This window comes from Cicer arietinum, chromosome 5 (genome assembly GCF_000331145.2).
Source record: "Cicer arietinum cultivar CDC Frontier isolate Library 1 chromosome 5, Cicar.CDCFrontier_v2.0, whole genome shotgun sequence".
Classification (NCBI taxonomy): Eukaryota; Viridiplantae; Streptophyta; class Magnoliopsida; order Fabales; family Fabaceae; genus Cicer; species Cicer arietinum.
The window spans coordinates 14,354,654-14,369,284 of record NC_021164.2 but is presented as its reverse complement, the minus strand read 5'-3'; the positions used below and the strand labels follow the sequence as shown (position 1 = coordinate 14,369,284).

Genomic DNA, 14,631 nt, shown 5'->3' with positions numbered 1-14,631 from the left:
ATGCTTGATTTTGGCTGATTTGTTACCATTGACTGTGACTGATATGTTACTATGTAGGGAGGGATTGAAATTAAAATGCATCAAAAGAAGATTGGCGTGTGGGGAGTCTACAGTGTTGTACTCAAGCATGATCTAAGGAGATACATGCCAGCTACATATGCCTTATATATATATATATATATATATATATATATATATATATATAAAAGCTACTAAGTTAGCAAATAAGCCTATCAGGCTAGACAAATGCCTCGCTAAGTGTTGTATCAATCTGAATAGAAAATAAGAAGGGTACAGGTTAATTATTATTATTAATATTTTATTTGGTTTTAAGGAAAACTAAACAAAAATATTTTTATTATTAATAGTTTAGATAAATTTTAAGGTAACACTTAATATTATCAGTTATATCAAACACACATATAATAATAATAATAATAATAATAATAATAATAATAATAATAATAATAATAATAATAATAATAATAATAATAAATTAATATTATTATTATATTACTAAATTATAATACTAAATTGGGTGTTACATTTCTCTCCCTGTAAACAAAATTTCGTCCTTGAAATTTAGCTGAAGAAAACAACTCAGGATAAGAATCACATGTTTGACTTTTGACTTCCCACGTAGCACTTTCACCAGTAGGACCTCCTTAGACAACCTTAATCAATGAAATCGTCTTACCCCTTTATTCTTTGATCTTTTGGTCGCAAAAGTTAGGTTCTCTTTTATTTGGACTTTTTCTGACTCAATCACATGTGAAGGATCAAAAATATACTTGCGAAGTTGAGACACATGAAAGACGTTATGAAGATTAGTAAGATTTCGCATTTTTAATGTCGACCAACCCCAATTGTTGGAATAACTCTCATAAATACATGATCACTTTATTGAAACTCGAGATTTTTTCTTCTTTTATCATGGTAGCTCTTTTTCCTACTCTGAGACGCTCTAATTTTTTCCTGAATCATTTTCACTTTATCAGTAGTCTGTTGAACAATCTCAGGTCCTAACACAAGGTTATCACCCGTCTCAAACCAACACAGAGGGGTCCTACACCTTCTCCCAAACAACGCCTCAAAAGGGGCCATTCCAATGCTAGAGTGAAAACTATTGTTATAGGTAAACTCTATAAATGGCAGAAAGCTATCCCAACTTCCATTTTGTTCCAACACACAGGCTCTCAACAAGTCTTCTAGGGATTGATTGGTTCGTTCATTCTCACCATCTGTTTGTGGGTGGTAGGCTGAACTCATCCTAAGGTTCGTACCTAAAGCGCTCTGTAAACCTTGCCAAAACATAGAGGTAAACCTAGGGTCTCTATCTAACACTATACTTGATGGGATTCCATGCAACTTCACAATTTCCTTTATATATATTTCAACTAACCTTTCCAAAGAATAAGTTATGTTTATCAAAATAAAGTGAGCAGATTTAGTTAATCTATCCACAATAACCTAAATATTATCACACCTTTTTGGAATTCAAGGTAAGCCTACAACAAAGTCCATAGAGATGTTATAACACTTCCAGTCGAGAATACTCAAAGGTTGCATCAAACTTGAAGGTTTTTGGTGTTCTACCTTAGACTTTTGACAAGTCAAACAAGCATACACAAACTCAACAACATCATTTTTCATTTTAGGCCACCAAAATATCTTCTTGAGGTCTTTATACATCTTTGTGGCTCCAGGGTGAATACTTAGACAACTACCATGTCCTTCCTCTAAGATCATTTTTCTTAACTCCTCTACATTGGGAACATAAATTATCTCCTTAAATCTCAAAATTCCATCCACACCTATTTTAAAATCAGGTTCCCTCCCTTGGTCAATCGACTGTAACTTATCCAAAAGGTATAAATCCAATTTCTGATTCTTTTCAATCTCTTTTAATAGTCCACTAGTTACCTTCAACATTCCCAATTTAATGTTTTCTAGTGTCACTTCACAAACTAAACTAAGGTCTCTAAATTGTTCCAACAACTCACTATGCTTAACCATTAAAGCGAGCACACTTAAAGTCTTCCTACTCAAGGCATTAGCCACAACATTGGCCTTTCTAGGGTGATAATTAAGCTCAAAATCAAAATCTTTAAGAAATTCCATCCACCTATGTTGTCTCATTTCAACTCCTTCAAGTCAAAAAGATACTTAAGGCTCTTATGGTCACTAAAAACCTCAAATATAGATCCATATAAATAATGTCTCCACATCTTAAGTTCAAAGACAACTGCTGCTAGTTCTAGGTCATGGGTAGGGTAGTTCCTCTCATGAATCTTTAGTTGCCTGGAAGGATATTCTACCACCTTCTCATCCTGCATAAGTACTCCACCTAATCCTGAACTACACACATCACAATATACTACAAAGCGTTCACTCAAGTTAGGTAACACTAAGATCGGTGCATAGGTCAATCGTTTCTTAAGCTCTTGGAAACTATTATCACAATGGGTATCCCACACGAACAATTCCCCTTTTCGGGTCAACTTAGTTAAAGGTAAGGCCAACTTGGAGAATCCTTCTATGAACCTACGATAATAACCTGCCAATCCTAGGAAACTCCTAATCTCAGTCACTGATTTAGGTGTTTTCCATTCTAAGACACTCTCCACCTTGGAAGGATCAACAACTATTACACCTTTCGAAATTACATGCCCTAGGAAACTTACTTCCTCTAACCAAAATTCACACTTAGACAACTTGGCAAATAATTGTTTCTCCTCAAGGGTTTACAAGATTATCCTTAAATGTTCACCATGTTGTTCCTTAGTCTTATAGTACACTAAGATATCATCTATAAACACAACCACAAATGAGTTTAGGTAAGGATGAAAGATCCGATTAATGTAATCCATAAACACTGTTGGTGCATTAGTCACACCAAAAGGCATAACCAAATACTCATAATGGCCATGACGGGTCCTAAAGGCAGTTTTAGGGATATCAGAAGACTTCACTCGGATCTGATGGTAACCTGATCTCAAATCAATCTTACTAAAAACACGTCATCCTCTCAGTTGATCCATAAGGTCATATATCCTAGGTAGCATATACTTATTCTTGATTGTCACTTTATTAAGTCGACGGTAATCTACACACAACTCCATAGAGCCATCCTTCTTCTTAACCAACAATATAGGTGCACCCCATGGTGAAACACTAGGTCTTATAAATTGTTTATCTAAAAGCTCCTTTAATTGCTTCTTAAGCTCAGACAATTCTAAGGGAGATATCCTTGGTGCCATCGATATGGGTCCAATACCGGGTACAAGATCAATGCTAAACTCAATCTCACGCTCTGGTGGTAAACTATTGAGATCTTTGGGGAATACTTCAAAGAACTCACCCACAATAGGAACATCTCGTATTGCCACTTTTTCTTCAAATTCCAATTAGGCTAGGATCAGGTATAATTGGACATCTTCTTTCAAGAGTGCCTTCACTTGGTTGGCGGATATATGGCTAGACTTATCCCTCTCTCCTGACTCCATGAATTCAATGGTCTTACTAAAAAAATCTACGCGGACACGGTTGACAGATAGTCAATCCATACCAAGAATCACATCGACCAAACACAAAGGTAAACATACTAAGTCAACTCGGAAGTCCTTTCCACACACATGGATAAAAACGTCAAGACAAACACTAGAGGTATCAATAGAATTACTAGTTGGGGTATTCACAATCAAATTATACTGCAAATGAGACACAGGTAGTCCTAAACGTCTAACACAATCAAAAGACACAAAGGAATGAGTGGCACCACAATCAAATAACACAAATAAAGGAGTATCACTTATGAGACACGTACCTTGGATCAAGTTGTTTTTCTCAGATGCTCATGCACCATTGAGGGCAAAAACTCTTCCATTCGATTTAGGTCAGCTGGCTTGGGAACTCTGGTTTCCAAGTTGTGGAGTCTTCCTTGGGTAGGGGCATGTGGTGCTGATGTGGTCTTGTTGTTGACAATTAAAATAAGTACTTCCAGTATCTTTACATTCATATGCCATGTGACCCTGCTTACCACACTTGTGACATTAGATATGAGTAGTTGGATCACCATTATTACCATTGTTGTTGCTCGAGACTTGACTACTGTTGTTACTATTCCCATTACTAAATCCTCGTCCAATGGGGTTTCCTCTACCACCTCCATAACTATAATTGTTTCCATTTCCTTTTCCATTACCACTACTATTTCCTTTTCCATATGAAAATTTGTATTGTTGATAATTCAGACGACTTCCAGATTTACTAGGGGAAAAGAGTAAGGTTTTCCTCTATTATGTTGCATAGGTATCTTGTCCTTCATGGTTCCAGTGTTTCGATAATGTGCCTTTTCAGCATGACTATCCCCATCATAAATTCTTTCTTATTCACTAAGGTAGGAAAGTCACAGATCTCTTGCATTCCAACCTGCTTCTTGATCTCTGGCCTAAGTCTCATTTCAAACTTGATGCACTTAGACTTTTCTCCTACCTCGCCAACATAGAGTGGATGGTCTGGATAACTCTTCAAACTTAGCGACATACTCCGCTACTGATATATTCCCCTGTTCCAATTTAACAAATTCCATTTCGTTTCTATTACGGATGTCTTCAAGGAAATACTTAACTAAGAACATGTTCTTGAAAATAGCCCAAGTAATTGCAGTCCTTGCATTATCTAAACGATGGCACGCATTATCCCACCAATGTTCAGCTTCCTCTGTCAACATAAAGGTTCCCAAATGTACATTCTGACCTTTGGGACACGCCACTCCTCTGAAAATTTTCTCAACCTCTGGCAACCACTTTTGAGCTCCATCAGGATTATAATGACCTTCAAACAATGGAGAGTTAGCATTGTGGAATCGATCCATCACCATGAACTCATTTATTTGTTATTTCCTTGGCCACCACTGTAGGTAGTAGCTTGAGCAACGGCTTGAGCAGCAATCTGTGCAGCTTGAGTAGCAGCTTGTGCAGAGGCTTGTGCAGTAGCTTAAGATTCAGCTAAAGCTTGGAGAGACTGCACTATAATTCCTGCCATGGACTCTAGATCCTCAATAATCGCAACGTCATTCCTTCCACTATCCATCACTACCTACATCAATCAGATAAGTCAATCGAACATAGTGAGACACTTAGGGAAGTGAGAAACTAATTTAGTTCTATGCCACTAACACAATAATGACCATAACAACAATACACATAAAAGAGCACACAAGGAAACATAGCGAACACATAACACATTTACAGTCTAATTGGACAGACCTGCTCTGATACCACTAATGTGACACCTTAAACCCCAAATAAAAAAAAATTAATTTTTTCATATTTTTAAAACTATGAACTTCTTCAAATAACTAAATATACAAACTTCCAAACATATTTATATATTATTAAGGTAAAGAGTATCATGTAATCATAAACATGTCAGATAAATTCAAAATTTCCATCAACTTAACAACTTGCAATCATAATATCAAAAAACAAAATCCTTTTTGAAGTACACATACATAAGTTAAATATTAAGTGCAAATGTAGTCCCAACCCGATGTCACTACCAGAGCGGGAATTCCCAAAATAAAAATATGCTCAAAATAACATGAACTCAATGCATATAATAAGAGTATTCAAGAGAAGATGGCTTTCGCCTCTCTGATGGTACTAGTCATCACTTGCAGCTTACAACTTGTCTGCGTCCATCACAAACGCCAAACACAAATAACGAGGGGTGAGTTTCGAAACTAAGTAACAATATACAATGCACGAGGAGAACAACAAAAATAAAGAGAACATTCAAGAACTAATATCAAAGGTTAATCTAATTCAATCACAATAAAATAGTTACAAGGAAGACATGGTATGCATGTCCTATACTCTATACTTAATCATTTGGAACCATTCTACTTCGAAGTACTTGGTTAGGAGGCCTGATACTATGCCACTATAAGAGTGGACGGACAATTCATGAATGGCGACGGTCGGGGTACTCTTGTGTTGCACGGTAGCTCCCGACTTTAGGGAATAACCCACTAATCCACTTAGGAATTCCCCACTAGAGATACCCCCAAGGTCTATCAGTCTTACCTTACGGTTTGATTGTATCCCTCCATGATCAGGCTCATTTAGTTGTACTTCCCTGAATCACTAGGTTTGTCAAACCCTCCCTATATGATGACAAAATAATCCTAACTCCAAAATCTACAACACATATCTCAGACTAACTCAATCATCATAACTCAATAAGTTTCAGTTTGACTTCACTTTATTTAGTCCAATCTCATCAATCACATAATAAGGAATCAATTAGGTGCACTTTCAAGTAATATCCGAATTTCAATCAAGTATTTCAATCAAGTAGACAAGAACACTCAAGTACATATCATTCATACAATAACAATTAGTATAGTTTTCATAACATCAAATAACACGCAATCTTAATATGAATTAATTCACAGCAATTCTGTAGGTTTCTAAATTTAGTCCTCACTATTACCATTCATATATTATTAATTGATTATTATTACTCAATAGGGCTCAACCGTACGTAGTAAGCCCCGAATGAACATATGGGAGTTTCGGTATTCTCGTTTATCTCACATTATTTTATACTCAAAAAATCGAACCTCGTCTCACCCCTTACCTCGACTGGAGATTTCGTCCAATGAATCTGATCTGCTAACGGGTCGTTTCTTTGTCGGTCGTCGTCTCTAATAATCCGTGAGAGAATTATAGCCACACAATCACCAAATACAAATAAATTACTTACTATAAAAAAATGAATAAATAATTAAATAATTAAATAAATTATCTAAATAAATAAATAATTTATCTACTATTTGTACTACAACCCAAAAATATTTAATATGATTAAAACATACATATTACTATAGTCAAATTTTTTTAAAAATTAAATAGCATAATGGGAACTTAATATATCATGTATACATGTATAACTAAATAGGATTAAAAAGGGACTAAACATAGCATGTTTATGTGTATAACTAAACAAGATGAAAGAAACTAATTAAACGTGTTTATATATATATATATATCTCATGAAGGCATGTACTAATATTTATTTAGTTACAGATTATTACTGCCCACATTCAATATTATATTATAATTAAAATGAACTAAACTCTTTAGATGTGAAACTCAATTAGACTCTATGATGTAAAACAAGATTTAAGTTGTAGTACGTTTCATGATATATAATTAGGGTATATACTGTTTATCTTGAGGAGAGGGGATATACTAAACATTGTGAGGGAATAATATATGTTGTTTTATTTTGTCCTTACTGAAAATTATTCACACGGTAATTAGTAAAAATTGTAGTTTCGTTATTCAACACTAATTGCTTACTTATCAGACATTTAAATTTACTTATTTATTTAAACTCAATATAATATGCTAGAAAAAAAGTATGTTAATAATAATATTGTATGTTATATTAAGAAATACTAATAACATAAACTATGAAATAACATAAACAAACATGTCAAAAATAAATAAATTAAATTAAATAAAGTGATATGTGCAAGTTCTTTGTTTTTGAAATCTGCAAGACTTATATATTTGGACTATATTATGCTATGATACCTTTGCAAACCAAGTTTACTGATTCAATGGAAAATACTATTTTTAATAACAAAATATATTGTATAAATAAATGATATTCAAACAGAATATAATTAATAAATAAGATATAGTTAATATTATATTTTAATCATGAACCTGAATTATCAAATAAAATAAGAAAAAATGATGATAGTTAAATAATCAGAAGAAAGCTCAACTAATAGTGACACAAATGGTAGGTTTCACAATAATTTAAGAATAATGAGAGACTAACCAGACAAAATAAAAAATCATATAAAAGTAATATATGCTTGATTTTTTAATCCGTTAGTAGTAGCTGATAAAATCACGACCGAGAAACAACGATTCGTGTGTAAGTGACTTAAAATGTAATTATGTGTTTGTGGCTGATTTGTTAATATGTAGGGGGGATTGGAATTAAGATGCATAAAAAATAAGATTGGATAGGGTCTACAATGCAATACTCAAGTATGGTACAGGGAGTTACATGCTAACTATGGGTAGAAAGCAGAATCCTTGTTTGAATTACGGCAGCGAGTATTTATAGGCAGATTTGACTTGCCAATATATATATATAAAATATGTAGGTTAGCTATCTTATTGCATCGGCTGAGTATTTATTGTAACTGTAGGTTACCAGCATATATACATAGTTGTGTTATTTAGTTTATAATGTTGCTACCCACACCCCTTAAATTTATAAAAATAACCAAAATGCACAAAATGTCATTTGATATTTATAATATTTTTTATAATTTTACTAACTTATACGTGAACTAAAAAAAACTAAAATGCACAAAATGCCCTCTGAGTTCAATTTTTTTTTTAAATTTGGGAATTGTATGTGAACTCAGTTTGTGTACGTTGTATTGTTACGTGAACTAAATTCACGTACGTTAAAAAAAAGTAAAAATCTCAGAATTTACGCAATCTTAATTCACGTACACGTACATGATTTAAGATTGCGTAATCGATGGAGTTTTAAAATTCAACATCTCAGTATGTACGCAATCTTAATTCACCTACATGTACGTGAATTAAAATTGTGAAATCATTGAAGATTGAAAACTAAATCATTTATGTGAACTCGATTTCACATACGTTTATGTGAACTGGGTTCACGTACATTTACTAGAATTCAGTTTATGTAAAAGCACGTGAACTCAGTTCACGTAAATGTACGTGAAATTGAGTCACGTAAATGTTAGCAAAATCCTGAAGATAATTAATGATGATTGATGATGATTAATGATGATTGATGGTGATTAATGATGATTGGTAGTGGTTAATGTTGAAGAAGATGAAGAAGGTGTTGAATGAAAATGATGAAGATAAAATAAAGAAGAAGAAGAAGATGGGTTATGTTAATAAAGAGAAAGAAGGGAAGGGTAATTTGAGAATTTTGATTTTTTTAAACATTTGAAGGGTGTGTGTAGTAAATTAGGGGGTGTTGGTAGCAAAATTATTTTGTTTATTTTATTTTTATACTATTATATTTTTATTTATTTATTTATTTATTTATTTATTTATTTATTTATTTATTCATTTATTTTTGTTGTGATTTTACCCAAAAATCAATTTAAATAAATATATTTAATATTAATAATTCAAATAAATTATTAAGATAATAATGTGTAGAAAATTATCACACCACAACAAATATACATATATATATATATATATAATTTATTATAATATTACTATTATATATTAATTAGAAATTTACGGTGTTACAGGTGGTGATGTGTACTTAATTAGACATTTAATTTAGTATGTTTGATCTTTTAAGTAACTTGCTTAAAATGAATAAGTACATTATGTTAGTATTTTATGGGAACTATAATGTATCTTTGATAAAAAAAAAAAATCAAAATTTAAATGTGTTTTGCAATTATGTAAAATTGTTTCCCCTCATTCACTATGATTATGAACTATATAATTCTTGATTCCTAAGGAGTTGTATATTCTATGAATTTATATGTGTGTGTTTATTTGAAATTCTTAAGATATAAAATAAATTTAAAACTGTCCTACTTGTCTTACTTAAATGCAACTGGTTGAGTAATTATGATTTTATTTAAATTTAAAAAAAAAGTAAAACTAGTAAACCATTATTTGAGAAGTTAGTTGAACTTGATAAGGTATTTGACAAATTTTTTTTTTTTTCATTCAACTTAAGGTAGTAGAGTTTAAGTACTTCGGAGTTAGAATGACACCACATTATGTACTAAAGTCTAAGCTCATGCATAGTATTGCATTTTCTTGTGATTGTTTTGTTGTGATTAATATGTGTCATGTGTGAAAATAATTTTTCTTAAATGATTTGATTTTATAGTGAAATGTATTAATTACCTTGAGTGGTTTTGACTTTATAATGTTATGTTTTTTGTTTAAAAATGTTTGCATAACGATACAATTTATTTATGATAAATTGCTTGTGAAATGTATTAATTACTTTGAGTGATTTTCACTTTATAATGTTATGTTTTCATCTCATTCTTATTATTTCATAGTTTTCACATATAAAAATTGAGATGCATGAAATTTTCATAGATTCGTTAACTTTATTTTGCTACCTTATTTTGTAGTCCTCTTTCGTATTTATGTTCTCACGGTATAACTGTACTTTTAAGTCAAACTTGATGATTCGTGATAGTATTTACAAACTTACTACTTGTAGTATTATGTTACAACTAAGAGTTTGTAATGAATATCCTTACTGCATAGATTATTAAATTGGAGAATTCTAGATATATCAGGTTCAATTATGATTATTTTTTTAATATCACAGTTACTTTTTTTTACAGGTTCAAATTTTATTAGTGATAATTAATTATTAGTTTAGGTATGACTTAGCGTATTTTATTGCACATAATTTTTTTAATAAGAGTTGTATATCCTAATTAAATGCTTTGAATAGATATATATACACAACTAAAAATCAATAAATATTTTGTTGTGCACGGATATGAATTATCCGTATCTCCATATCCGTATACAGCTATATAATTGAGTAAGAAACAGAGACTTATATATATATTGAAATATATAAAATTAAAGAAAAATAAATTTCAACTTTATGATCATCGATTTGGGTAGATAATAAAATATATTAGGAGGATGACATAATTTAAAAGATGGACATGAGAATAATTATTTTAATATTAAAATTAAAATTATTGTTATTATTATGATTCAAATAGTATAGCGCGAAATATACATATATTAAGTATGGAGAAATGGAGAATTTCACTGCTCTTTTATCATAAGTTGCCCTTACAAATCCTTAAACAATATTTTCAACGGTAAAAAATTAAATTATTTTCACCTTTCATTGGGAATAATTTTGATTTGAACTTTGAATATGATCCATTTAGGTTATACAAGTTATATTATTTTTATATTCATCAGTTCAGTTACTTATATGTTTTAATATAAGTTATAGTATTTTTGTTATTTTTATAAATTTAAAAATATTTCCTTATAATTATTTTTTGAATGACACATCGCGTTAAATTTTTTGTAACTTGGTAAAGTACAATTGATTATAATCAGTAACTAACAAAATTATAAAATTAACATAAATATTTTGTAGATGTATATTTTTTCTAGTAAATTTTTATGTTTAATCTTATTAAAATTAAGATATATATTTTATTGTTAAAAAAAATTAGCGTTACAGATGCTGTCTAAGTCTTAAATTAGAAAAATCTCACAACACACTCAACACTCTCAAAGGATATTAAAATTTAGGTATAACTATAAATATATTTATCATATTCATATTGACTATTATATTCCGAAGCACAATCCAGATCACAAATATAAATATTTACTTACTAAAGAACAATACGGGTCTCATACCAATTAAATTTTCAAAGTCTTTACATAATATGCTAAATTATATATGTGGTCCCTTAATTTAATTTCAGGTAACGTTTTAGTCGTTTATCTTTTTTTTTTTCGAGTTGATCCTTTATTTTAATTTTAAGTGACAATTTGATATTTTATGTTTTAAAATTTCAACAAAGTTATCATTTTTTGTACAAAAATTCAAAAAAATCATCAAAATTTTCAACCAAAACCCATTAAATTAATAATCATCTTCAATATAATGCAAATTTTATCAAATCCATAACCCAAATATTCAAATACACTCATATTTTTATCTCCAACAACATCAAATAAAGAATGAAAATATGAGTTTATTTCAAGATTTAAGATATGAATTTGATTAAATTTGTATTTTATTGAAGATGATAATGAATTTTATTGGTTTTGGTTGAAAAATTTGATGATTTTTTTGTAAAAAAAAGGACAGTGTTGTTGAAATTTTAAAAAATAAAATATCAAATTATCACTTAAAATTAAAATAAAGTACCAACTCAAGAAGAAAAAAAAAAGATTAAGGATTAAAACATTACCTGAAATTAAGTTAAGGAACCACAGATATAATTTAGCCTACATAATAATATGTTTTATATTTATGCAGTGAGGATATTCTGGATGATACTGTCAAAAAACCATCTATTATATATCCATTTATGAATTATTTTTATACCAACATGTTTAATGTTTACTTTCCAGAATTAAAACACATTTAAAATATTTTATTTAATTTTACCATAATTTGCCTGTTCGATTATGTTTGGGACATCAATTTTGGTATAACTTGTATGTTATTATAGTGAAATATTACTATTTTTTAGCAAAAAATATTAAGAGTTGAGAAATCGGTAAACAAATAAAAAACGTTTCAATATGACAATTGTTTTTATGAATTGTAAAATATAGAGAATTTTATTTTTCTCTATAAATAAGTTAACATTGTTTTAACATATCATTAACTATAACATATTAACATTGCTTTTCTTCGCAAAGCAAGTTCAGTTATTAAGTGGAAACTATAATGAAGATGTTATTGAAGTTTGTAATCTTTTTGGTTACTATTGTGTGTGCTTATATCAGCAATGTACATGCAGGTTTACCACCTTGTTGTGGAAGACGAACAATAGAATGTGTGCCAATGGTATGTACTAATCCCCCTTGTTGCAAACCCTATAGTCCACCACCAAATGAAAGGAAATACTAAAAGTTTGAACCTAAGTTTTATTGTTATTCCAATCCATTTGTGTTTGAGAAAAGCACAACTCGCATGTAATAATTACATTAATAAAATTGGTTCATAAAACATGATTTTTATTTTTGCCCAAATTTTTATTTTTGTTTTTTAGTATTCTTTTATTGTTTTTAATTTTATTTAACTTGTTTGTTTGTTCGATGGATATATGTTAGGGTTGGTTTAATTCAAATTTGTATATTTTTTTTAGATTTAATATTTGATTTTAATCGAAATTTTTCAAAAAATTTAATTTAGAATAGACTATTATAGATTATAAAGATCTAGTGATATTAGCACTAGAACTAAATTTGGGAAATAATAGCGCGGATTTAACTCGCTTATTTTAAAAAGTGATCTTAAATGAGAGAGGAAGAGTTACATAATTTTAGAACAAAGTTTTTGTAAAATCTCTATTGTAAGTTCAACACTTAGATAACACTTGTTTTTATGAAGAAAAAAAAGTATTATTTAATAACTGTAAACAAAAAAAAAAAATACACAAAATATTATAAACTACTTTTTCAATATGACCTATGTGAAAATAAAAAGTAAAAGATTTTAAATATTTGAGAAAGTGCTTTGAAAAGTCTAAAAATAAAAATAAAACAAGAAAAGATATATATCTCCTCGCATAGCTTGTCACAAAAAAACCAAAAATTGAAAACAAGTATTTCAAATCATAAACTCTTTTCCCAAAATTCCTCATAAAATCAATCAAGATTGAAAACTGTTTCATCCCTCAACAAAACCCCAATATCATTTTAACTTTCTAATGTGCGTTTTCTTAAGATCATGCATATAAAAATTGAGTTATGTAGTTAAAAAATGTAAAAAATTGTGCATCAATTTCTAATGTGCTCTTTCTTAAGAATGTATGAATGTGTTTTATTTTCTTTTTCATATATCATAGTAATTTGATATTGTATACATAATCTATAGGGAGTTATATTGTGTTGCCAATAGAAATCCTAATTTAGGAAACAATTATTATGACACTAGACGTGTCTGGTTTTAATTTATGATCATGATATTATTCTTTATGTTGAATTGATTAGATCATGTTTATGTTTAAAGAAGAAATTTCGATTTGCATAGATTTTTACACACATATAGACAGTTTTTAAAATTTTCCATTCCCCTTTTAAGAAATAATTGAGATTTTTTCTCATTCTTATTATTTTATAGTTTTCACATATAAAAATTGAGATGCATAGACTTTTCATAGATTCGTTATGTAAGACCCATAATTTTAAAGTACACTTTATGTATTTTATATATTTTGGATTTTGACTCGGAGGCTTTTTAGCCAAAGTTAATAATATTTTGGAGTTTATATGATCAAAAAGTTATTTTGACGCCGTTTAAGATTACTCGTCGATAAATAAATTTAAATTAAGTGCGGTGAATCCTTACGGAGAATTTAATGTGTTACGGGTGAAATGGTAATTTAACAAATATCTAGATATTTTGGGATATTTGTTAAGTTATATTTAATATATATATTTATATATATGTTTGGTTGGATGGAGAAAGAAAGGAAATTAGAAGGAAGGAAAAGGAAACGAAAATGTTATATAAAGGAAAGAAGGAAATAGAAAGGAAGGAAAAACAAAGAAAGGAAAAAGGAAGGAAAGAAAATTCACAGGGAAATCGATTTCCCAATCGATTGGATAGGGTAACAGGGACTTGGCTAAAGTAACAAAATCGATTGGCCAATCGATTTTGTAATCAGTTTTTCAAAATCATTTAAGAAATCGATTTGGCAATCGATTGGCCCTTAAGTCAGGAACTCAGCAAAGCTGTCAAAATCGATTTGGCAATCGATTTGGTGACACAGGAACTCAGCAAAACTGACAAAATCGATTTGGCAATCGATTTGGCAACACAGGAACTCAGCAAAAA

At 29.9% G+C, this 14,631-nt stretch overlaps 1 long non-coding RNA gene across 1 annotated transcript in view; it reads right to left on the bottom strand.

Moving 5' to 3' along the window:
• Positions 1-426: 426 nt before the first annotated feature.
• The window catches only part of LOC140920215 (uncharacterized), a 22,078-nt gene continuing 7,873 nt past the window's right edge, over positions 427-14,631 (bottom strand). Inside the window, exons 5-6 of the long non-coding RNA XR_012162921.1 lie at positions 6,646-6,712; positions 427-5,100 (exon numbers count right to left, since the gene is read on the bottom strand). This is a non-coding gene — a long non-coding RNA (uncharacterized lncRNA). The remainder of the gene's footprint in view (positions 5,101-6,645; positions 6,713-14,631) is intronic.